This window comes from Mus musculus, chromosome 7, assembly GCF_000001635.26.
Source record: "Mus musculus strain C57BL/6J chromosome 7, GRCm38.p6 C57BL/6J".
NCBI classification, from domain to species: domain Eukaryota; kingdom Metazoa; phylum Chordata; class Mammalia; order Rodentia; family Muridae; genus Mus; species Mus musculus.
In genome coordinates, this window is record NC_000073.6 from 106,113,882 (window position 1) to 106,137,142 (window position 23,261).

General features: G+C 40.0%; 1 pseudogene; it reads left to right on the forward strand.

Annotated features, from left to right (window-relative positions):
• Gm8982 (predicted gene 8982) lies at positions 9,308 to 11,042 on the forward strand (annotated as a pseudogene).
• The last annotated feature ends 12,219 nt before the right edge of the window (positions 11,043 to 23,261 follow it).

The following is a 23,261-nucleotide window of genomic DNA, read 5'->3' on the forward strand; positions in this document are numbered from 1 at the left end:
TTTTTTTTTTCTTTCTGTCTACTGTGTGCATGCATTTCCCAACAACTTTCTCCAACTGCTGACAGTTGCATGAGGTATTTGGGATTTCTCTTTTGCTACTTGTTGTGCTCAAGAATTTTCCTACCTTTTAATTCTTTAACTGGCAAAAAATTGAACCTGATCAAGGTTCCTCAGCATCCATTAATGCCAGTGATTATGGCCTGGGAACATAGATTCAGGTTACCCTAATTCATGAAAGTTTTTGTAATAACAGAACAAAGAAAGCCATGCTTAGAAGGTGTTTTCAAATGCATTGGTGGAAACATTAAATATGTAGTTAAAACAGAATGGTGAAATCTCATGTATAGGCCTCACATGCTACCTGGTACCTAAGTTTTGATCTATACTAACTAGGTTTATGTTAACATATTCCAATAGGCCTTTATCAGTTAGTCACAGGATGTCAGGTCTGATACAAAGGTGGGAAAGCCCAATTGGGGGGGGGGGTTAAAGATAGAGCCCAAGGTAAATTGTAATTAGGCTCTGAACCTGAAACATCTCAGCTCTCCACAATCCCTGAAATAACTACTCAGTTAATCAGTCTTCCAGGTTGTAGATTCTAAGAAATTTTGATCACAATTATCGGCGACTCTATTCCTCAGAACTGTTACTCATTTGAAGTAATAATCTGTTGTTCTCTAAGAAACCCTCAAACACTTTCTCCTATATCAATTTGACTATAGTATATTGTAAAATATCATAAGTTTTGCAATTAGAATGCCCACAATGTGTGAGGATATTCTGAAGAAATGCTTCCTTGGTCTGGCTGTCTGGACTGCTGAAGCAAGTCTCCAAGGGATTGTAATTATTCCCAGACTACTTCACCAGGGACACTAGAGCCTAAACAACTATGGGCCAATGATGAGCAGGACATACCTTGACCAGGATAGCTAAAGCTGGAGGATAATGAGTTTGTAAACTGGGTTTTGTATTGAGAATTTGTCTCAAATCTAACAACACAAATTAAGTAACTTGTGTGAACTCTTCCAAAAGCAACTAAAGGCAAGTGATTATAGAAAATGATTCTGTGACATGGCAAGATAGTGCAGAGTTTCCTCCATCTTGTATTCTTGACAAGGCTATTTCACATTTAACTAGAATTTGATCTTCTTGATGGAGAACCTGTGGAAGATTTCCCAACTCTATTTTAGGACTTGAGGCCAGGATGCCCCAGCTACTTTATCTTAGCTTCTGTTAAACTGTGTGCTTGTCTAACACCCACCTCCTAGCTGGCTGGAATGCAGATTTTCAGTGGCTATTCATTGTGTCTGGGTGTCCACCTCTTATAGGTTCCCCATTACAGTTGTTATGTATGGTTACTTACCAATGAATGGGCTCTGCTTGTATCTGCTTTTGATGTTTATTTCAGGCACAAACATAATTTTAGGAATATAAATACTAATTTATCTCACACCCCAAAAAGGAATGGACCGCTCAGATGTAGACTGAAAATAGCTGTTGAACTCAAGGGAAATGTAAGAGTCTTTTATCCCAAATAAAACAATAAAATAATTATTAAGGGATATCACAATTTAGTCTAAAACGAAAAAATACCTACTGACATTATTATGCCTTTAGAAAATAGAATTAAAGTTAACAATGTAGTATATTCTTTGTTGTCTTGACATTCTAAGTTATTTCTTTCATATTCCTATCAAATGAAGATTTTCAGATCTCTTTAAGTGCAAATTCTTTCATATCTTTCATAGACCAGACATACACATTTATTGATCCCTTATAGGTAGGAGCAACATTCAGCCTGAATAAGCTTTAGCAAATGGTTCTTTGACCATCACTGATTCCTAAAATTAAAGGACCAAAGTCTCAGAAGGGGAAATGGAGGTTAGATTAAAAATACAGAGAAAATTAATGGTCCATGAGAAAAGAAAGAAATCTCTTACTTTGGGATCTAGGTTGACTTTCCTGATGACTGAGAATCAAGAAACTTCAATAGAGCTGAGAGAGCCAAAATCAAGTGTACAGATAATCTGTTTTCCTGAAGACATCTCAAACAAGCTAAAACATTAACAAGTGAACTATGTTTATTTAGGGCAAGGCTGTTTGTAATTTTGAGCTTTGTCAAATTATCACTTTTCCAAATCTGAATGCTGTACCTCATAAGAACACAGTTTCATCCATAAAACTGAAAGAAAATACTTTAAGATAAAACTAAGTAAACCACTTATATATGTTTAACTTTCAAGCCTTTCTTAAAAGGTAACCTTATCTTAATCTTAAACATTGATATAAATCATACCTTTTGAGGAATGTAACATAGCCACACAATGGCATATATAGCCACTGTAAAGATACTTAAGAGTGGCATTCTCTTGGGAATTGGCATTTTTGTCTTGGGTCTGGTGTACTGTCCTTTTCTTATGTCTCTGTGTAAGGTAAATACCTAACCAGCTCACCACTTTGCTTTACTCTGGTTCATACTGAAGTCTTTTGTGCAGTGTAGTTAAGGATCCAGTTTCACCTAAGTAGAAAGTCCCTAGGGTGAGGGGAACTGGTCAGGACCCTGCTGTCTGTCTTCACATGCTATCCTGTGCCATTCCACTTAACATCCCAGTTTCTGCTGAAACTGTAAATGAACTAATTTTCAACTTCTCCATATATTATTTCACTTTCCCCTATTTCAGGTAAATGTTTTTATTCATATCCAGACCTTAGGTTAGGGGCTACTATAATACACTCTTTTCTTAAATGCCCATCCTCTGCCATCTTCCTTCTTCTTCATGATATTTGTTGACCTTGTACATTACTGCCTAGTCACTTTCATGCTGTCTTTGCTTAGGGCTTGACAGTGATATCCTACCCTATCTCAGTGATATCTTTGTGATATCTTTCATGGACCATATTGGTCAAATGATCAGCTCTATTCTGTGAGAGCAACAACAGTCCCTGACACTCACCTGGTTTGTAGTAACAATGTTATAAACCATTTGAAACTTTTGTTCTTGGAAAAGTTTTTAAGTATATTTAAAAATTCCATTCATCCTTTGTTTTGATAAAGTGCCTACTTCATAAGCCTTAGATGTGACTCATACCTCCCTTTATAACTAGAGACAGGCCAATTATAGGGTCTTCCAGTCCCTGTTCTTTGCTACATAAATTATCTGAATTATTTTTCCTTCAAGATTATTTAAAACAAACTGTTTCTTACCTTGACCAAACATTGGGTATGCTTCTTCCTCTAGGACATGGAAGTGAAACTGGGTCTCATTATGTAGACAAGGCTGGCTTCAAACTCACAGAAATGCACTTGTCTCTGCTTCCAGAGTGCTTGTCTTCAGGAGATCAAATTCCTATAGCATGTTGCTCCCAAGAGACCTGCATGGAGAGGAGGCTCTTTCCCCAAGACTGGCAGTCTGCTTACTCATAACTTCAGCTCAGGGTTTGGCTCTTTGTGTAAGAGGGGGCTGAATTTATCCTCAATGCAGAAAAACAAAACTGGTTTAATTTTTATGAAAGACTTCATTGTGATGTGCTTATGTTTTATTGTGATTCTTAGTTTAAAAATTATCAAGAAGTTCAAGTACACACCTTAACAACTGCTCCATAAACCTAACTGATCTAATTCAAACAGCTCAAAGTTTAGGTAATAAAGATATCATAACAGAATTTGAGCCCATCTGTTTCTGGGTTTTCTCTGGGCCATAACGGCAATTCAGGACAACAGCTCCAAATAAAATGACCTGATATAAACACACATTTACAGTTTTTTTTTTCTAGTTAACTTGGCAATACAAGTCAGAATAACCCAACCCAGAGATCCACTAAAAACTTGAAACAGTTTGGATAGTTAAGTCTACTGTCCACTGAGCAGTGTTCCTGCAACCAGACTGTTCTTTGATCTTGTAAATGCACTGGGTGTGGTCCTTCTCTCTTTTTTTTACTTAATTTTGTATTTGATATTCTCCTCATTTACATTTCAAATGCTATCCCCTTTCCTAGTTTCCTCTCCGAAAGTCCCCTATACCCTCCCCAGCCTGCTCCCCAACCCACCTACTCCTGCTTCCTGGCCCTGGCATTCCCCTGTACTAGGGCATATAATCTTTGCAAGACCAAGAGCCTCTCCACCCATTGATGGCCAACTAGGCCATCCTCTACTACATATGCAACTAGAGACACAGCTCTGGTTAGTTCATATTGTTGTTCCTCCTATAGGGTTGCAGACTTCTTTAGCTCCTTGTGTACTTTCTCTAGCTCCTCCATTGGGGGCCCTGTGTTCCATCCAATAGATTACTGTGAGCATCCACTTCTGTATTTGCCAGGCACTGGCATAGCCTCACAAGAGACAGCTATATCAGGGTCCTTCTGTTATAAGATCTTTCCTCATTGTGTTTCATTGCAATGGATGAAGAAACACCATCATCAGCCACCTTTTAAGTTTACCTTTCTGTTATCAGAATAGAGAGAAGTGCAAAATTAATTTTGCTCAACATCACACTCATGCCCCCAACATGAGAAAAAAAGATGCGTCACTGCATGTTTTTGTTAAACAAATGTTTTTATCTTCCTTTTAGAAGTGGCTTCTACCTGTGAACTCACAGGAGGTCTGATTGGCTATGCTATTAAAACTTTCCCGGTTTATAGTTTAACTTAAATTTCTACACCATTACCCCTCTACTTCTGGCAAAAATGAACACTCAGTCATTCTTTCTTAGTGGAAACACTCATACTTTCATGTATTCTGAAGTTGGAATTAATTTCAGTTGTTAAACAAGATTATGGGCTGTTCAGAATTCTCAGAAGGCAGTAGTGAACCATTCTAAATGCCAAGCTTCCAACCAGCAAGGAGACAGGACACAGCAAAGAAATTATCCCTGCCCCGCTGTAGGATCCCAGGGGATGGAAAAGAGGGCCATTTAGTAATGTTCAGAGGACAGTTAAATTCTTCCATGTTTGTGTAGATTCCAAACAAGATACAGGAAAAAAACAGAAAAAAGGAAAAGATTTGTTTATTTTTATTTAGTATATATGTTCGAGGGCCTGCATGTATATTTATGTACTATGTGCATGACCAGTGGAGTTTAAAAGAGGGCACTGCATCCTCTGAAACTATGGTTAGAGGTAGCTGTGAACATCTGATGTGTGCTGAGAACTAAACCCTGATCCTCTGAAGAGTAGCAAGTACTTTTAATCACGGTTTCACCTCTCTAGTCCCAAGATTTTTGTGCTCCCTTTATAGTATGATGTAAGGAAACACAATCACATTTAAGGGAAAGAGATATTTCTGAATTTAATTTAAGGATGTCACACAAACAATTATACCTACATAGGTAGTCCTGGAATACAGAATGTCTATAAACACAATATAGATTTTCCATGAGTGACTATGATAGATAGTGGTCTATAGCCTACATCCTTTCAAGATAATCTGGGACCTGGGTCAGAGAAGCTCCTCGGAGTCCATGTAGGTGACCCTAGCTGAGACTCTTTGCAGTAGGGAATTTAGAGGCTGATGTGACCACCTCTCACAGAATTTCAACCCCAAATCTGTCCTGCCTACAAGATGTGCAGGGATAAAGATGGAGCAGAGATTGAGGGGATGGCCAACCAATGATTGGTCCAACTTGAGACCCATCCCATGGGAGAGAGCCAATCCCTGACACTAGTAATGATACTCTCCTATGCTTGCAGAAAGGAGCCTAGTGTAACTCTCCCCTGATAGGTTTCATCCAGCAGATGATAGAAACAGATGCAGAGACCCATAGTCAAACATTGGTCTAGCTCAGGGAGTCTTGTGGAAGGGTGGGAGAAAGGATTGAGGGAGCCAGAATGATCAAGGACACCACAAGAAGACCTACAGAGTCAACTAACCTGGGCCCATGAGGATTCACAGAAATTAAACCACCAACCAAAAAGCATGCATGGGGTGGATCTAGTCCCCCTACACACACACACACACACACACACACACACACACACACACACACACAAGATGTGCAGCATGGTTCCCATGTGGGTCCCCTAACAGTTGGGCAACTTTGTCTCTCTTGCCTCCCTTTGGATCCCTAGCTGAGTTGCCTTGTATGGCCTCAGTGGAAGGGCTGTGGTGTGTGTGTGTGTGTGTGTGTGTGTGTGTGTGTGTGTGTGACTGGAAGGAGAGGAGGGAGGGGAGCTAAGATCAGGATGTAAAATGAATAAATAAATTAAGGAAAAATAAAACCAAAACAAAATCAACCAAACTAAATCAGAAACACCTTTCCCCAAACAAAACCCCAGTAATTAAGGATTTCCTTCCCTCTCAGAGGGATGATTCTGAGCATTCAACTGCTATGTTTCTGTCAACAGAGTATATCCTTTATTGAAAGTTTTATAACAGCTCTGGTATGGATATTCTTTTATGACTGTGCCATGAATTCATTTTTCTTAGCACAGTCTGGTTTATTCTATTCAATGTGATGATTGTCAGTTTTATCCACACTGCCACAAAGAGCAGGAGTCCATCCTTTTGTATAGATGCATGCTTTTCCATTGCACATGAATATACCACATTTTCTTTATCAACTCATTCTTTGATGGACTCCTAGATTAATTTCACTTGTGGGTATTGCAGTAACCAGTATGGAGACACAAATGTGTTCCCAATATGTGGATGTGATTTTCTTTGAATATATATCCAGTTGTGAGACTGCTAGATCAACTGGCAGTACTATTATATTTTGGGGAACATAGATACCATTTATAATAACAGCTATATGCATCCTTACCTACCTCCCCATCATTCTTTTATCTTTGCAAACTTTTTTTTGTTTTTGTTTTTTTTTTTTGTTTTTTGCTTTTTGCTTTTTGTTTTTTGGTTTGTTTTTTGTTTTTTGTTTTTTTGTTTTTCGAGACAGGGTTCCTCTGTGTAGCCTTGGCTGTCCTGGAACTCAGAAATCCGCCTGCCTCTGCCTCCCAAGTGCTTGGATTAAAGGTGTGTGCCACCACTGCCCAGCTATTGACAAACTTTTTTGAGGTCTTTTTTAGTAGTAGTAGTAGTAGTAGTATTTATATTTTTTAAATGGCAATAATATATTGTGATTTTGATTTTTCTGATTATTAATGATGTTGGACATTTTTCATATATCTGTTGATCATGCTTTAAAAACAGATCTATAAAGAATTTGCTAAATGCTGTTTATATCTGAAAGTTTATTTTTCATGATCTTGAAGCATTATTTTTGTCAGATTTCGATACATAGTCCTGTAGCACTTGATATGGCTCACAGAGGTCAGAAGAGGCTGAGGTTCTGTGGTAGTAGAAGTTCTTTTATTTATTTATTTTAAATTAGGTATTTTCTTCATTTACATTTCCAATGCTATCCCAAAAGTCTCCCATACCCTCCCTGCCCACTCCTCTACCCCTCCTCCCACTTCTTGGCCCTGGCATTCCCCTGTACTGAGGCAATAAAGTTTGCAAGACCAATGGGCCTCTCTTTCCAATGATGGCCGACTAGGCCATCTTCTGATACATATGCAGCTAGAGACACGAGCTCCGGGGGGTATTGGTTAGTTCATATTGTTGTTTCACCTATGGGGTTGCAGACCCCTTCAGCTCCTTGGGTACTTTCTCTAGCTCCTTCATTGGGGGTCCTGTGTTCCATTCTATAGATGACTGTGAGCATCTACTTCTGTATTTGCCAGGCACTGGCATAGCCTCACAAGAGACAGCTATATAAGGGTCCTTTCAGCAAAAGCTTGCTGACATATGTAATAGTGTCTGCGTTTGGTGGCTGATTATGGTATGGACCCCTGGATGGGGCAGTCTCTGAATGGTCCATCCTTCTGTTTTAGCTCCAAACTTTCTCTCTGTAACTCCTTCCATGGGTATTTTATTCCAAACTTTTTTGGTGGTCTTTTTAGTAGTAGTAATATTTATATATTTAGATGGCAATAACTTACCGTGAGTTTGATTTTTCTCATTATTAATTATGTTGAACACTTTTCATATATGTTTATCATGCTTTAATAATAGATCTATAACAAATTTGCTGAATGCTTTTTATATCTGAGTTAAAGTTTCTTTTCCATGATCTTGAAGCATTATGTTTGTCAGATTTCGATACATAGTCCTGTAGCACTTGACATGGCTCACAGAGGTCAGAAGAGGCTGAGGCTCTATGGTAGTAGAAGTTCTTTTGCGATGCTGCTCTGTTAGTTGCCAGGGCCAAGCATCCAGCACCAAGGGGATGGGCTTTTCCAGGGTTCTTGTTCTGTCATTGCTGCAGACCTGGGTGGTTAGAGTGTTTGCTGCTTTTCTAATTCTGTTCTTCAGCTTTCCCAAGATTACTGTGGAGATACTGCCTGGGGGTTCTTTGCTATTTTGAAACTTGTGTTGGTTGTTTTCTAGTTTTTTAAGTAGTTGATATTTTTTTTCTTCTTTTTTATAGTCTTCTTTGGTCAAGTGATTTTTATATACTGGTATGCTCTAACTCCTTGTTGTTTTTGATATCTATTATAGGTTTTACTTTGTGATTACTATGAATTGCATTAAAAAAGTTTTTGATTATAACATGCTATTTTGAGGCTTCAGAGGTGGCTCAGTGCTTTAAAACACCAATGCTTTTCCAGAGGTCCTGAGTTCAATTCCCAGCAACCACGTGGTGTCTCAGTACCCTCTGTAATGGAATCTCATTCCCTCTTTTAAGAAATGTGAAGGTATAGTATATATATTATTAAATAAATAAGCAAAGATTTTTAGTATTTAAAAGTAACATGCTAATTTGAAATTATAGTAGCTTAACATAAGTCTAGGAGGTGTTACTGTGTGTATCTATGTGTAAGAGAGAGGGAGAGGAGAGAGAGAGGAGAGAGAGAGAGAGAGAGAGAGAGAGAGAGAGAGAGAGAGAGAGAGAGAAGAGAGAGAGAGAGAGAGAGAGGAGAGAGAGAGAGAGGAGAGAGAGAGAGAGAGAGGAGAGAGAGAGAGAGAGAGGAGAGAGAGAGAGAGATAGAGAGGGGAGAGGAGAGAGAGAAGAGACAGAGAGACAGAGAGAGGAGAGAGAGATGGGAGATGTTACACTTGCATCCTATTCCTTCCCATATTCTGAAAATATTTTAGTAGAACAGTGGCTCAAATACAGGGATCTGTGCATACGACAAGTAGTTTTTCAGAAAGCCACAAGCCCAGTCACCTTTTGAATATTTGTTGCCCCAAGTTATATCCCTTTATTTTATACATCCCTATTAGGAATGTTAGGCTTCTAAAACTTTCTCATACCATCTGAAGTAATGACTTTTTCATTATATTATATTAAATACTTTTATATTATAAAAGTATATCAATGAAGTCTTCCTCTGACGATAAGGATGCGTTCTATGTTGCGGACCTCGGAGACATTCTAAAGAAGCATCTGAGGTGGCTAAAAGCTCTTCCCCGCGTTACTCCCTTTTACACAGTCAAGTGTAACGATAGCAGAGCCATAGTGAGCACACTACCTGCCACTGGGACAGGATTTGACTGTGCAAGCAAGACTGAAATACAGTTGGTGCAGGGGCCTGGGGTGCCTCCAGAGAGGATTATCTCTGTAAATCCTTGTAAACAAGTCTCTCAGATCAAGTATGCTGCCAGTAGTGGATTCCAGATGATGACTTTTTTTTTTTTTTTTTTTTTATTTATTTATTTATTTATTTATTATATGTAAGTACACTGTTGCTGTCTTCAGACACTCCAGAAGAGGGCGTCAGATCTCGTTACGGATGGTTGTGAGCCACCATGTGGTTGCTGGGATTTGAACTCCAGACCTTTGGAAGAGCAGTCGGGTGCTCTTACCCACTGAGCCATCTCACCAGCCCCCAGATGATGACTTTTGACAGTGAAATTGTATTGATGAAAGTCGCCAGAGCACATCCAAAGTCAAAGTTGGTTCTGTGGATTGCCACTGATGATTCCAAAGCTGTTTGTCGCCTCAGTGTTAAGTTTGGTGTCACACTCAAAACTAGCAGGCTTCTCTTGGAACGATCAAAAGAGCTAAATATTGATGTCATTGGTGTCAGCTTCCATGTGGGCAGTGGATGTACTGACCTGTAGACCTTCGTGCAGGCAGTGTCGGATGCCGGCTGTGTGTTTGACATGGGAACAGATGTTGTTTTCAGCATGTATCTGCTTGATATTGGTGGTGGCTTTTCTGGATCTGAAGATACAAAGCTTAAATTTGAAGAGATCATCAGTGTAATCAACCTAGCTCTGGACAAGTACTTCCCATCAGACTCTGGAGTGAGAATCATAGCTGAGCCAGGCAATACTATGTCGCGTCAGCTTTCACGCTTGCAGTCAACATCATTGCCAAAAAACCAACCAACCAACCAACCAACCAACCAACCAACCAACCAACCAAAAATGTGTGGAAGGAGCAGCTCGGCTCTGACGATGAAGATGAGTCAAATGAGCAAACCTTCTTGTATTACGTGAATGATGGAGTATAAGGATCATTTAACTGCATTCTTTATGATCATGCTGCAGAAGAGACCCAAGCCAGATGAGAAGTATTACTCATCCAGCATCTGGGGGCCAACATGTGATGGCCTTGATCGGATCATTGAGTGCTGTAACATGCCTGAAATGCATGTGGGTGATTGGATGCTGTTTGAGAACATGGGTGCATACACCGTTGCTGCTGCTTCTACTTTCAATGGGTTCCAGAGGCCAAACATCTACTATGTAATGTCACAGCCAATGTGGCAACTCCTGAAGCAGACCCAGAACCATGGCTTCCCGCCGGAGGTGGAGAAGGATGATGGCACTCTGTCCATGTCTTGTGCCCAGGGGAGTGGGATGGACCATCACGCTGCAGCCTGTGCTTCTTCTAGGATAAATGTGTAGATGTCATTCTTGTAGCTCTTACATGCAAGTTTAGCTTGAATTAAGGCATTTGGGGGGATCATTTAACTTACTGCTAGTTTGGGATGTCTTTGTAAAAGTAGGGTTGACACCAATGCAGTATGGAAGGCTAGGAGATTGGGGTCACACTTACTGTGTTCCTATGGAAACTTTGAGTATTTGTTTTATATGGATTTTTATTCACTTTTCAGACATGATACTAAAGAGTGCCCTCAGCTGCTGAGCAAGAGTTTGTAGTTTGTACATTGGCAGAATAGGCCAGAAGCTTATGTTGTGAACTATTGTGAAAATAAAGTATCTTCAAATAATTGGGCATCAGGGAATGTTTGCAAGTATCCCTTAAAGAAGGCACAAATATCTGCACAGGCTGCTGTATCCCAGCAGTGAGTCTATCCCAGCACAGCACAGAGGAGAGGTGGATAGCACAAGGCTGTGCCCTCTCTGTACAGCATCAGTCTGCTTAGCCCATCCCAAGTGTGTGCAGTTGGCTGAGAACTCTGGTGCCCAGAGTCTGTTGGTGAGGAATGTCATCTGCCTAGTGACCTGTTGACATGGCCACTTCCTAGGGAGATCATCTGAGGTTCTTTGAACCTTGCCTGCAGAAACGCTGACTGTTCCCTCAACCCTTGACTTCACCTGCATCACCACCTAGTAACAGTTGGAAGTATCATACAGCATTTGGCAGTCAACTTCTTGTAATAAATTCAGCAACAGCAAAAAAATAATAATTATTGTTAGGTGGCATACAACATAATTGGTTTCATTATGGCATCTTTATTTCTGTATAGTATTACATTTACCTGTTTTCATTCTGCGGTTTCCTCCTTTTCCCAAAATCTGTCTTCTCTTGTTGGTTTCTACCCTCCATTTACAAACCAGCCCCTCTTTTCATGTATGTACACACAGATCCACTTGAGAGAAAACATATTTTTCTTTATGAATCCAGTTTATTTCAATTAATATGCTGCTACACAGTTACATGATTTCCTAAGAAATGATGCAATTTCATTCTTCTTTTTAAAATGATTTTTTATTATTTATTCTTATTTATGCTCACGAGAGTGTCTATGTGCATGTAAACTGTTTGTTTTCGGGTGCTTATTGAGGCCAGGAGAATGCATGGGTTCTATGCACAGGAGAGTGTGCAGGAGAGTACGAGTCATCTAATGTGGGTGTTGAAAACTGAACTCAGGTCCTCTGGACAAGCAGCCAGTGCTCTTAACCATTGAGTTCTCTTCAGCCTTTACCCACTCGAACTTTAATTCAGACATGAAGAAAATAAAATTGAGGCTGGAGAAGTGTCTCAGTGGTTAAAAGCGCTTGCTGCTCTTCCAGAAGACCAGGTTCAATCCCAAACACCCATCTGGTAGCATATAACTGTCGTAACTCCAGTTACAGAGTATCTGACATTCTCTGTTGGCCACTGTGGCCACCAGACATGCATATGATGCAATAATTCATGTAAGCCAATACTCATAAAAATCCCATTGAGTATACATGCCACATTATCTCTGTCTGTTCATCTATTGATGAGGATCTAGTTTGGTTTCATATCTTGGCTACTGTGAATTGAATGCAGCAGGAAATATGGATGTGTATTTGTCTCTGTGGTGTCTTTAGAGTCCTTTGGATGTGTACTCAGAAGTGGTATAGCTGGATCCTTTCGAGGCTTTATTTATTTATTTATTTATTTATTTATTTATTTATTACTTTTTTTGATAAGCCTCTATATCAACTTCCATAGTTGCTAATTGGTTTACATCCTATCAGAAGTGTAGAATGGTTTCTTTTCCCCACAACTTCACCAACATGTGTTATCATCCTTTATTTTAATTTTTAAAAATGATCCCCATTTTAAATGAGGTGAGATGAAATCCCCCTTATTTCAATTTTCATTTCCTGGATGGTTAAGGATTTTGAAGAGTTTTTCTTATTTATTGGCCATTTGTATTTCTTTCTTTCTTTTTTTGCCTGTCTTAGATAGCGTTTTATTGCTGTAAAGAGACGTCATAACTAGACAAATCTTATAAAGGCAAACATTTTTTTCAGACTATTTTTGTTTTTGTTTCTTTTTGTTTAAAAAAATTATATACTTTCTTTATTTACATCTCAAATGTTATCCTATTTCCTAGTTTCCCCTCTGAAAATCCTCTATTCCCTCCCCCAACCTACCCACTCCCATTTCCTGACCCTGGCATTCCCCTATACTGGGGTATAGGACCTTCTCAGGACCAAGGGCCTCTCTTCCCACTGATGACCGACTAGGCCATCCTCTGCTACATATGCAGCTAAAGCCATGAACCCCACCATGTGTTTTCTTTGATTGGTGGTTTATTCCCAGGGAGCTCTGGGGGTACTGGTTAGTTCATGGTTTTGTTCCACCTATGGGGCTGCTTCGGTACTGTCACCTTCAGCTCCTTGGGTACTTTCTCTAGGTCCTCCACTGGGGATCCTGTGCTCAGTACAATGGATGGCTGTGAGCATCCACTTCTGTATTAGTCAGCCACTGGCAGAGACTCTCAGGAGACAGCTTTATCAGGCTCTTGTCAGCAAGCTCTTGTTGGCATCTGCAATAGTGTCTGGGTTTGGTGGTTGTTTATGGGATGGATCCCCAGGTGTGGCAGTCTCTAGATGGTCATTCCTTCAGTCTCTGCTCCACACTTTGTTTCTGTAACTCCTTCCATGGGTATTTTGTTCCCCCTTCTAAGAAGGATTGAAGTATCCACACTTTGATCTTCCTTCTTCTTGAGTTTCTGCGAATTGTATCTTGGGTATTCAGAGCTTAAATGGTGCTGGCTCAACTTGCAGTTAGCTGGTAGAAGAATGTGAAACAATCCATTCTTATCTCCTTGTACAAAGCTCAAGTCCAAGTGGATCAAGAACCTCCACATAAAACCAGAGACACTGAAACTTATAGAGGAGAAAGTGGGGAAGAGCTCAAAGATATTGGTGCAGAGGAAAAATTCCTGAACAGAACACCAATGGCTTGTACTGTAAGATCAAGAATTGACAAATGGACCTCAAAAATAGAAAAGCTTCTGTAAGGTAAAGAACACTGACAATAAGACAAAAAGGCAACCTGCAGATTGGTACAAGATCTTTACCAATCCTAAATCTGATAGAGGGCTAATATCTAATATATACAAATAACTCAAGAAGTCAGACTCCAGAGAACCAAATAGCCCTATTTAAAAAGTGGGTTACAGAGCTAAACAAAGAATTCTCAACTGGGGAATACCGAATGGCTGAGAAGCACCTAAAAACATGTTCAACATCCATAGTCATTAGGGAAATGCAAATCAAAACAACCCTGAGATTTCACCTCACATCAGTCAGAATGGCGAAGATCAAAAACTCAGGTGACAGCAGATACTGGCAAGGATGTGGAGAAAGAGGAACACTCCTCCATTTCTGGTTGGATTGCAAGCTGGTACAACCACACTGAAAATCAGTTTGGTGGTTCCTCAGAAAATTGGACAAAGTACTACCTGAGGATCCAGTAATACTACTCCTGGGCATATACCCAGAAGATGCTCCAACTTGTAATAAGGACAAATGCTCCACTATGTGCAGAGAACTTCAAAGCAATTTCCCTTGTGAATATTGATTCAAAAATACTCAATAAAATTCTCAAAAACCAAATCCAAGCACACATCAAAATGATCATTGAGACCTTGGGCGAGGAGTTGGCAGACACCCCCAAGATCCCTAGAGGACAGCTTCTGAGGCAGACCCTGTTTTGGGCTCCAGATATCTGGGCACCTTCCCTGCCAGAGGAGAGGTGTCTGCCCTGCCCGGGAGGGCTTTGCTGGAGCACCTGGGGGAGCCATCTTCATTCCCGGATCCCTCTGAGAATAGTCTGTGCAGGTGAGAGTGTGGACTACAGAAGCTAAAAGCTTCTAGGACAGGCAGAAGCCACACAGCTTCTGAGGCAGACCCCGTTTCGGGCTCCAGACATCCGGGCACCTTCCCTGCCGGAGGAGAGATGTCCGTCCCGCCCGGGAGGGCTTTGCAGGAGCACCTGGGGGAGCCATTTTGGCTCCTGGATCCATCTGAGACTAGTCTGTGCAGGTGAGAGCATGGACTACAGAAGCTAACAGCTCTGGGACAGGCCCTGTTTCAGGCCTTCATCTTCTGCCAGGAGGCAGGTCCCAACGCCAGATACCTGTGCATCTCCCTGCAAGAGGAGAGCTTGCCTGCAGAGAGTGCTCTGACCACTGAAACTCAGGAGAGATCTAGTCTCCCAGGTCTGCTGATAGAGGCTAACAGAATTACGAGAGGAACAAGCTCTAACCAGAGACAACTAAAACTCCAGAGATTACCAGATGGCTAAATGCAAATGTAAGAATCTTACTAACAGAAACCAAGACCACTCATCATCATCAGAATTCAGCACTCCCACCTCACCCAGTCCTGGGCACCCCAACACTCCTGAAAAGCTAGACCCAGATTTAAAAGCATATCTCATGATGATGGTAGAGGACATCAAGAAGGACTTTAATAACTCACTTAAAGAAATAGAGGAGAACACTGCTAAAGAATTACAAGTCCTTAAAGAAAAATAGGAAAACACAACCAAACAGGTGGGAGTTCTTAAAGAAAAACAGGAAAACACATCCAAACAAGTGATGAACATGAACAAAACCATACTAGACCTAAAAAGGGAAGTAGACACAATAAAGAAAACCCAAAGTGAGGCAACACTGGAGATAGAAACCCTAGGAAAGAAATCTGGAACCATAGATGTGAGCATCAGCAACAGAATACAAGAGATGGAAGAGAGAATCGCAGGTGCAGAAGATTTCATAGAGAACATTGGCACAACAATCAAAGAAAATGCAAAATGCAAAAAGATCCTAAGTCAAAACATCCAGGAAATCCAGTACACAATGAGAAGACCAAACCTACAGATAATAGGAGTAGATGAGAACGAAGATTTTCAATTTAAAGGTCCAGCATAATATCTTCAACAAGTTTATAGAAGAAAACTTCCCAAATCTAAAGAAAGAGATGTCCATGAACATACAAGAAGCATACAAAACTCCAAATGGACTGGACCAGAAAAGAAATTCCTCCAGACACATAATAATCAGAACAACAAATGCACTAAATAAAGATAGAATACTAAAAGCAGTAAGGGGGAAAAGGTCAAGTAACTTATAAAGGCAGGCCTATCAGAATTACACAAGACTTTTCACCAGAGACCATGGAAGCCAGAAGATTCTCGACAGATGTTATATAGACACTGAGAGAACACAAATGCCAGCTCAGCCAAACTTTCAATTACCATAGATGGAGAAACCAAAGTATTCCACGACAAAAACAAATTCACACATTATCTTTCCACGAATCCAGCCCTTCAAAGGAAAAAAAAAAATCCAATACGAGGACAGAAACCACGCCCTAGAAAAAGCAAGAAAGTAATCCTTCAACAAACCTAAAAGAAAACAGCCATAAGAACAGAATGCCAACTCTAACAACAAAAATAATAGGAAGCAACAATTACTTTTTCTTAATATCAATGGACTCAATTCCCCAATAAAAAGACATAGACTAACAGACTGGCTACACAAAGAGGACGCAACATTTTGCTGCTTACATTAAACCCATCTCAGGGAAAAAGACAGACATTACTTCAGAATGAAAGGCTGGAAAACAATTTACCAAGCAAATGGTCTGAAGAAACAAGCTGGAGTAGCCATTCTAATATCTAATAAAATCTACTTCCAACCCAAAGTTATCAAAAAAGACAAGGAGGGACACTTCATACTCACCAAAGGTAAAATCTTCCAATAGGAAATCTCAATTCTTAATATCTATGCTCCAAATGCAAGGGCAGCCACATTCATTAAAGAAACTTTATTAAAGCTCAAAGTACACATTGCACCTCACACAATAATAGTGGGAGACTTCAACACACCACTTTCATCAATGGACAGATCGTGGAAACAGAAACTAAACAGGGACACAGTGAAACTAACAGAAGTTATGAAACAAATGGATTTAACAGGTATCTACAGAACATTTTATCCTAAAACAAAAGGATATACCTTCTTCTCAGCACCTCATGGTACCTTCCCAAAATTGACCATATAATTGGTCATGGTACCTTCCCAAAATTGACCATATAATTGGTCACGAAACAGGCCTCAACTGATACAAAAATATTGAAATTTTCCCATGCATCCTATCAGATCACCATGGACGAAGGCTGATCTTCAATAACAACATAAATAAGAGAAAGCCAACATTCACATGGAAACTGAACCACACTCTTCTCAATGATACTTTGGTCAAGGAAGGAATAAAGAAAGAAATTAAAGACTTCTTAGAGTTTAATTAAAATGAAGCCACAACATACCCAAACTTATGGGACACAATGAAAGCATTTCTAAGAGAAAAACTCATAGCTCTGAGTGCCTCCAAAAAAAAAAAAAAAAAAGAAAACAACCTAGAGAGAGCAGACACTAGCAACTTGACCTTGACAACACATCTAAAAGCTCTAGAAAAAAGGAAGCAAATTCACCCAAGAGGAGTAGATGGCAGGAAATAGTCAAACTCAGGGGTGAAATCAACCAAGTAGAAACAAGAAAAACTATTCAAGGCATCAGCCAAACAAGGAGCTGGTTCTTTGAGAAAATCAACAAGATAGATAAACCCTTAGCCAGACTCACTAGAGGGCACAGGGACAGCATCCTAATGAACAAAATCAGAAATGAAAAGGGAGATATAACAACAGATCCTGAAGAAATCCAAGACACCATCAGATCCTTCTACAAAAGGTTATACTCAACAAAACTGGAAAACCTGGATGAAATGGAAAAATTTCTAGACAGATACCAGGTACCAAATTTAAATCAGGATCAGGTTAATGATCTAAACAGTCTGATATCCTCTGAAGAATTAGAAGCAGTCATTAATAGTCTCAAAACCAAGAAAAGCCCAGGACCAGATGGATTTAGTTCAGAGTTCTATCAGACCTTCAAAGAAGATCTAATTCCAGTTCTTCACAAACTATTCCACAAAATAGAAGCAGAAGGTACTCTACCCAATTCATTTTATGAAGCTACAATTACTCTTATACCTAAACCACAGAAAGACCCAACAAAGATAGAGAACTTCAGACCAATTTCCCTTATGAATATTGATGCAAAAATACTCAATAAAATTCTCCCTCACTGAATCCAAGAACACATCAAAACAATCATCCATCCTGACCAAGTAGGTTTCATTCCAGGGATGCAGGAATGATTTAATATACAGAAATCCATCAATGTATTCCATTATATAAACAAACTCAAAGACAAAAACCACATGATCATCTTGTTAGATGCTGAGAAAGCATTTGACAAAAATCCAACGCCCATTCATGATAAAAGTCTTGGAAAGATCAGGAATTCAAGGCCCATACCTAAACATGATAAAAGCAATCTACATCAAACCAGCATCTAACATCAAAGTAAATGGTGAGAAGCTGGAAGCAATCCCACTAAAATCAGGGACTAGGCAAAGCTACCCTCTTTCTCTATACCTATTCAACATAGTATTTGAAGTCCTAGCCAGAGCAATTCGACAACAAAAGGAGATCAAGGGGATACAAATTGGAAAAAAAGAAGTCAAAATATCACTTTTTGCAGATATATGATAGTAAATATAAGTGATCCTAAAAATTCTACCAGAGAACTCCTAAACCTGATAAACAGCTTCAGTGAAGTAGCTGAATATAAAATTAACTCAAACAAGTCAATGGCCTTTCTCTACACAAAGAATAAACAGGCTGAGAAAGAAATTAGGGAAACAACACCCTTCACAATAGTCACAAATAATATAAAATACCTTGGTGTGACTCTAACTAAGCAAGTTAATGATTTATGATAAGAACTTAAAGTCTCTGAAGAAAGAAGTCAAAGATGATCTCAGGATTAATATAGTAAAAATGGCTATATTGCTGAAAGCAATCTACAGATTCAATCCAATCCCCATCAAAATTCCAACTCAATTCTTCACAGATTTAGAAAGGGCAATTTGCAAATTCATCTGGAATAACAATAAACCTAGGATAGCAAAAACTCTCCTCAACAATAAAAGAACCTCTAGTGGAATCACTATCCCTGACCTCAATATGTACTACAGAGCAATTGTGATAAAAACTGCATGGTACTGGTACAACGACAGAAAGGTAGATCAGTGGAATAGAATTGAAGACCCAGAAATGAACATCTATGTTCATTTGATCTTTGTCAAAGGAGCTAAAACCATTCAGTGGAAAAAGGACAGCATTTTCAACAAATGGTGCTGGCTCAACTTGTGGTTAGCATGCAGAAGAACGCGAATTGATCTATTCTTTTTTTTGTTTGTTTGTTTTGTTTTTTAAGATTTATTTATTTATTATATGTAAGTACACTGTAGCTGTCTTCAGACATTCCAGAAGAGGGTGCCAGATCTCATTACGGATGGTTGTGAGCCACCATGTGGTTGCTGGGATTTGAACTCAGGGCCTTCAGAAGAGCAGTCAGTGCTCTTAACCCCTGAGACATCTCTCCAGCCCCGAATTGATCTATTCTTATATCCTTGTACAAAGCTTAAGTCTATGTGGATCAAGAAACTCCACACAAAACCAGAGACACTACACAGCTATGAAAAACAATGAATTTATGAAATTCTTAGGCAAATGGGTGGATCTGGAAGATATTATCCTGAGTGAGGTAACCTAATCACAAAAGTACGCACATGATATGCCATTTTTATTTCTACTGACATATATTTGTAAATTTATTTACACATTTATTGATTGGATAATTTGTCTTTGTGTGTACTTAATTGTTTGAATTTATAGATTGGAGACAATAATCCCTACTACAGGTATAGTTGGCGAAAGTTTTCTTCTATTATGTAGATAGTTTCTTAACTATTTTTCATTTACTTTTATGTATGTGTGCATATATACATGTTCATATGTAAAAATGCATATTTCCAGTATACATGTGTGGAGGTCAGAGGTCAACCTTGAGGGCTGTTCATTGCCTCCTACTTTGTTTGAGATTATCTCTCTCCCCCACCCTTCTCTCTTTCTATCTCTCTTTCTCTCTCTTTCTCTTTCTCTTCCTCCTTCCCCCTCTCTTTTTCTCTCTCTTATACTGTGATGCATAGAGACTTAGTTGACCAGTGACCTTTTGGGGTATTCTCCTATCTCTTCCTCCCATCTTGCCATAGGGATACTAGCTGTGTGAAGACAGAAATAGAACCTCTGTGTCTTGTTTTCACATGGCTTTTGGGGAGACAAGCTCAAGTTGTCATGCTTGCAAGAAGTGAATTTACATGCTGAATGATTTTCTAGACCTAGACTTTCTTTATTCTGATTTATTGTTTCAACTACTATGCAGAAGCTTTTTAATTTAATGGAAATATGTCTTACAATTATTTCCTAAACTGTTACAATGTATTCAAAACTATCCTTGCCTATGCCTGTAACTTGAAAGATCCAAATTAATAGTGAAAAGTAAAAAATGAAGACTTATTCAATGGGCCTAATTGTGAAAAAGGACAAAGAGATCCAGTAATTTCCTTAGGTTCATCTTTTGGTACCTTTAGTAAGTTTAGATTTAGATAGAAGGCAGGAGCTTTCATAACTAAGCAACGTTGTCCCACCTATCACTAACCCATCATTACCTCTGCTCCAGTCTGTCCTGAATGGTGGTCTCATAAGTTGTTCCTCCTTTGGTTGGCATCAAGGCTTCAGCAGAAGATTCCAGGGGACATGCCAATTCCCTGGAGCCCATTGTCTGAGTAGTCTGATAACTTTGAATAGAACCATCTCACCTTGGAATACAAGGATACTTGCTTAACTATCTATGTTCATAGCAGCTTTTATTCATAATAGCCAGAAACTGAAAATAATCTACATGTTCCTCAACTGAAAAATGGATAAAAAAAGATGTGGTACACAACAAACTGCCACTCAGCTGATTAAAAACAATGACAATTTGAAATTTATAGGCAAATGGATGGAAATAGAAAAAAAAATCATCCCAAGTCAGGTAACTTGGGCCCAGAAAGACAAACATGGTATATACTCACTTATAAGTCAGCATCAGTTATTAAGTAAAGGATAACCATGCTACAATCAACAGACCTAGAGAAGCTAAGTAACAAGGAGAGCTCAATTAAAGCATGGGTCTGCTTGGGAAAGGGCAATAGAGTTTGATAGTGAACTGTGGGGAAGAGGGAATAGGAACAGGAGGTTGCAAGCTGGAGGGTAGAGGATCGAGGAAAAGAGTACTTGGAAAGACAACTGGCATTAAAGGACATTGTGGGGGGCAATGTAGAAACAGTGTACAGTGGAAATTCCCTGGAATCTATGAGAGTGACCCTAATGATGCCTCCTAGTAATGGCGGGTACAAAGCCAGACAGAGCTATCTTCTACAACCAGGCAAGGCTTCCAGCAGTAACACTGGGACATCAACCCAGCCTTACAACTTTCGACCTACAATATGTCCTGCCTAGAAGATGTGCTGGGGTCAATGGTGGCACAGAACTTTGTGGGAGTGGCCAACTAATGAGTGGCCCAACTTGAGACCCATACCATGAGAGAGAGACCAGGCCTGAAACAGCCTGGAGGGCCAGAACACCAATGCTGGGCATCCCAGAGACCCAGGACAGAACCAGATACAACTGTCAAAAAAGTCAATATAATGATTCCTAATAATATCCTGCTATAGTTATATATCAGTGCTTAGCCAATCATCATCATAGAGCCATCATGCAGCAACTGATGGGAGAAGATGAAGAGACCCACAGCCAAAACTATGTGAAATCAGGGCAACCCTATATAAGAAGAGGAGGAAGGATTCTAGGAACCAGAGGGGTTGAAGGCACTGTAAGAACATAGCCCATAGAATCAACTAAGCAGGGCCCATAGGGTCTCATAGAGGCTGAAGTGACAATCATGGAGCCTGCATGGCTTTGAGCTAGGTCCTCTGCATAAATATTATGGTTATATGGCTTGTTATATGGCTTGTTCTTATGGGACTCCTAACAGCAGGAGTGTGTGTGGGATCTCTGACAATTTTCCTCCTACTGGGTCACCTCATTCAGCCTTTATATGAGGGTTTGTGTCTAGCCTTATTATAATTTGTTATGCCATGTGCAGTTGATACCCTGGGGAGGCCTATTTTTTTTTTGAAGGGAAGCAGAGGAGTAATAGATCTGGGGGAGACGGGAAACAGGGGGTGGTAGGAGAAGTGGAGGTAGGGAAAACAGTGGTAGGGATGTAGCATGTGTATGGTATGTACTCATAATTGGACATTAGCCATAAAGTGCAGGTTAGCCATTCTACAATCCACAGACCCAAAGAAACTGAGTAATAAGGAGGGCCCAAGGGAGGATGTGTGACTCTCACTCAGAAGGGAAAACAAAATAGTCATCAGAGGTGGATGGAGAGAGGGAACTGGGTGGAGAGTTGCTAAGGAAGGTTATGGAGATGGCAAGCAGGTGTTGAGTGCAAGGAGGTGTAAGGAGGGGGTGAGAGTTCTGGTTGTTAGGATGGTGGGAGGCATTCCTGGGACCTGGTGGAGATATAGAATGGGAAAACTACAGGAATATATGGGGTGACTCTACCTGAGATTCATTTCAGCAGAGTATACGGAGACTGATATGGCCATTTCTTGTAGTTCGGCAGGACTTCCAGGGGAAGGAAGGGGACATTAACATACCCACAAACCCCTCAACCTAAAATTTGTTCTGCCTACAAGTTATGCAGGGATAAAGATGGAAACAGAGACTGACAGAATGGTCAACCATTGAGTGGCCCAACTTGAGACCCATCCCATGGGAAAGAACCAACCTCTGACAATATAAATGATATTCTGCTCTGCTTGTAATCAGGAACTGACTCCTGAAAGGCTTCATCCATCAGGGGATAGAAACAGATACCATACATCAGATTGAGCTTGGGGAGTCTTGTGGAAGAGTAGGGGACAGATAATTGAGAGAACTGGAGGGGTGGAGGATACTACAAGCAGACCTACATACAGAGTCAACAAACCTGGGCCCATAGGGGCTCAGAGAATGAACCACCAACTAAAGAACATGCAGGAGCTGCCTCCCACCCCCTATTTGTAACAGATGTACAGCTTGGTCTTCATGTGGGTCCCCTAACAATTGGAACAGAGGCTATCTCTGACTCTGTTGCTTGCAATTGGGTCCCCTTCTCCTATCTGGATTCCTGGGTAGACCCTTATTGGAAGAGGAGTTGCTTAGTCTTGCTGGGACTAGACGTCCCAGGGTGGTATGGTACCCAAGGTGAAACTTCTAATTTAAGGATAGGACTGGGAGGAGGAGAAGGAGGAGGAAGAGGAGGAACTGTGATTGGGATATAATGTGAATAAAAAATAA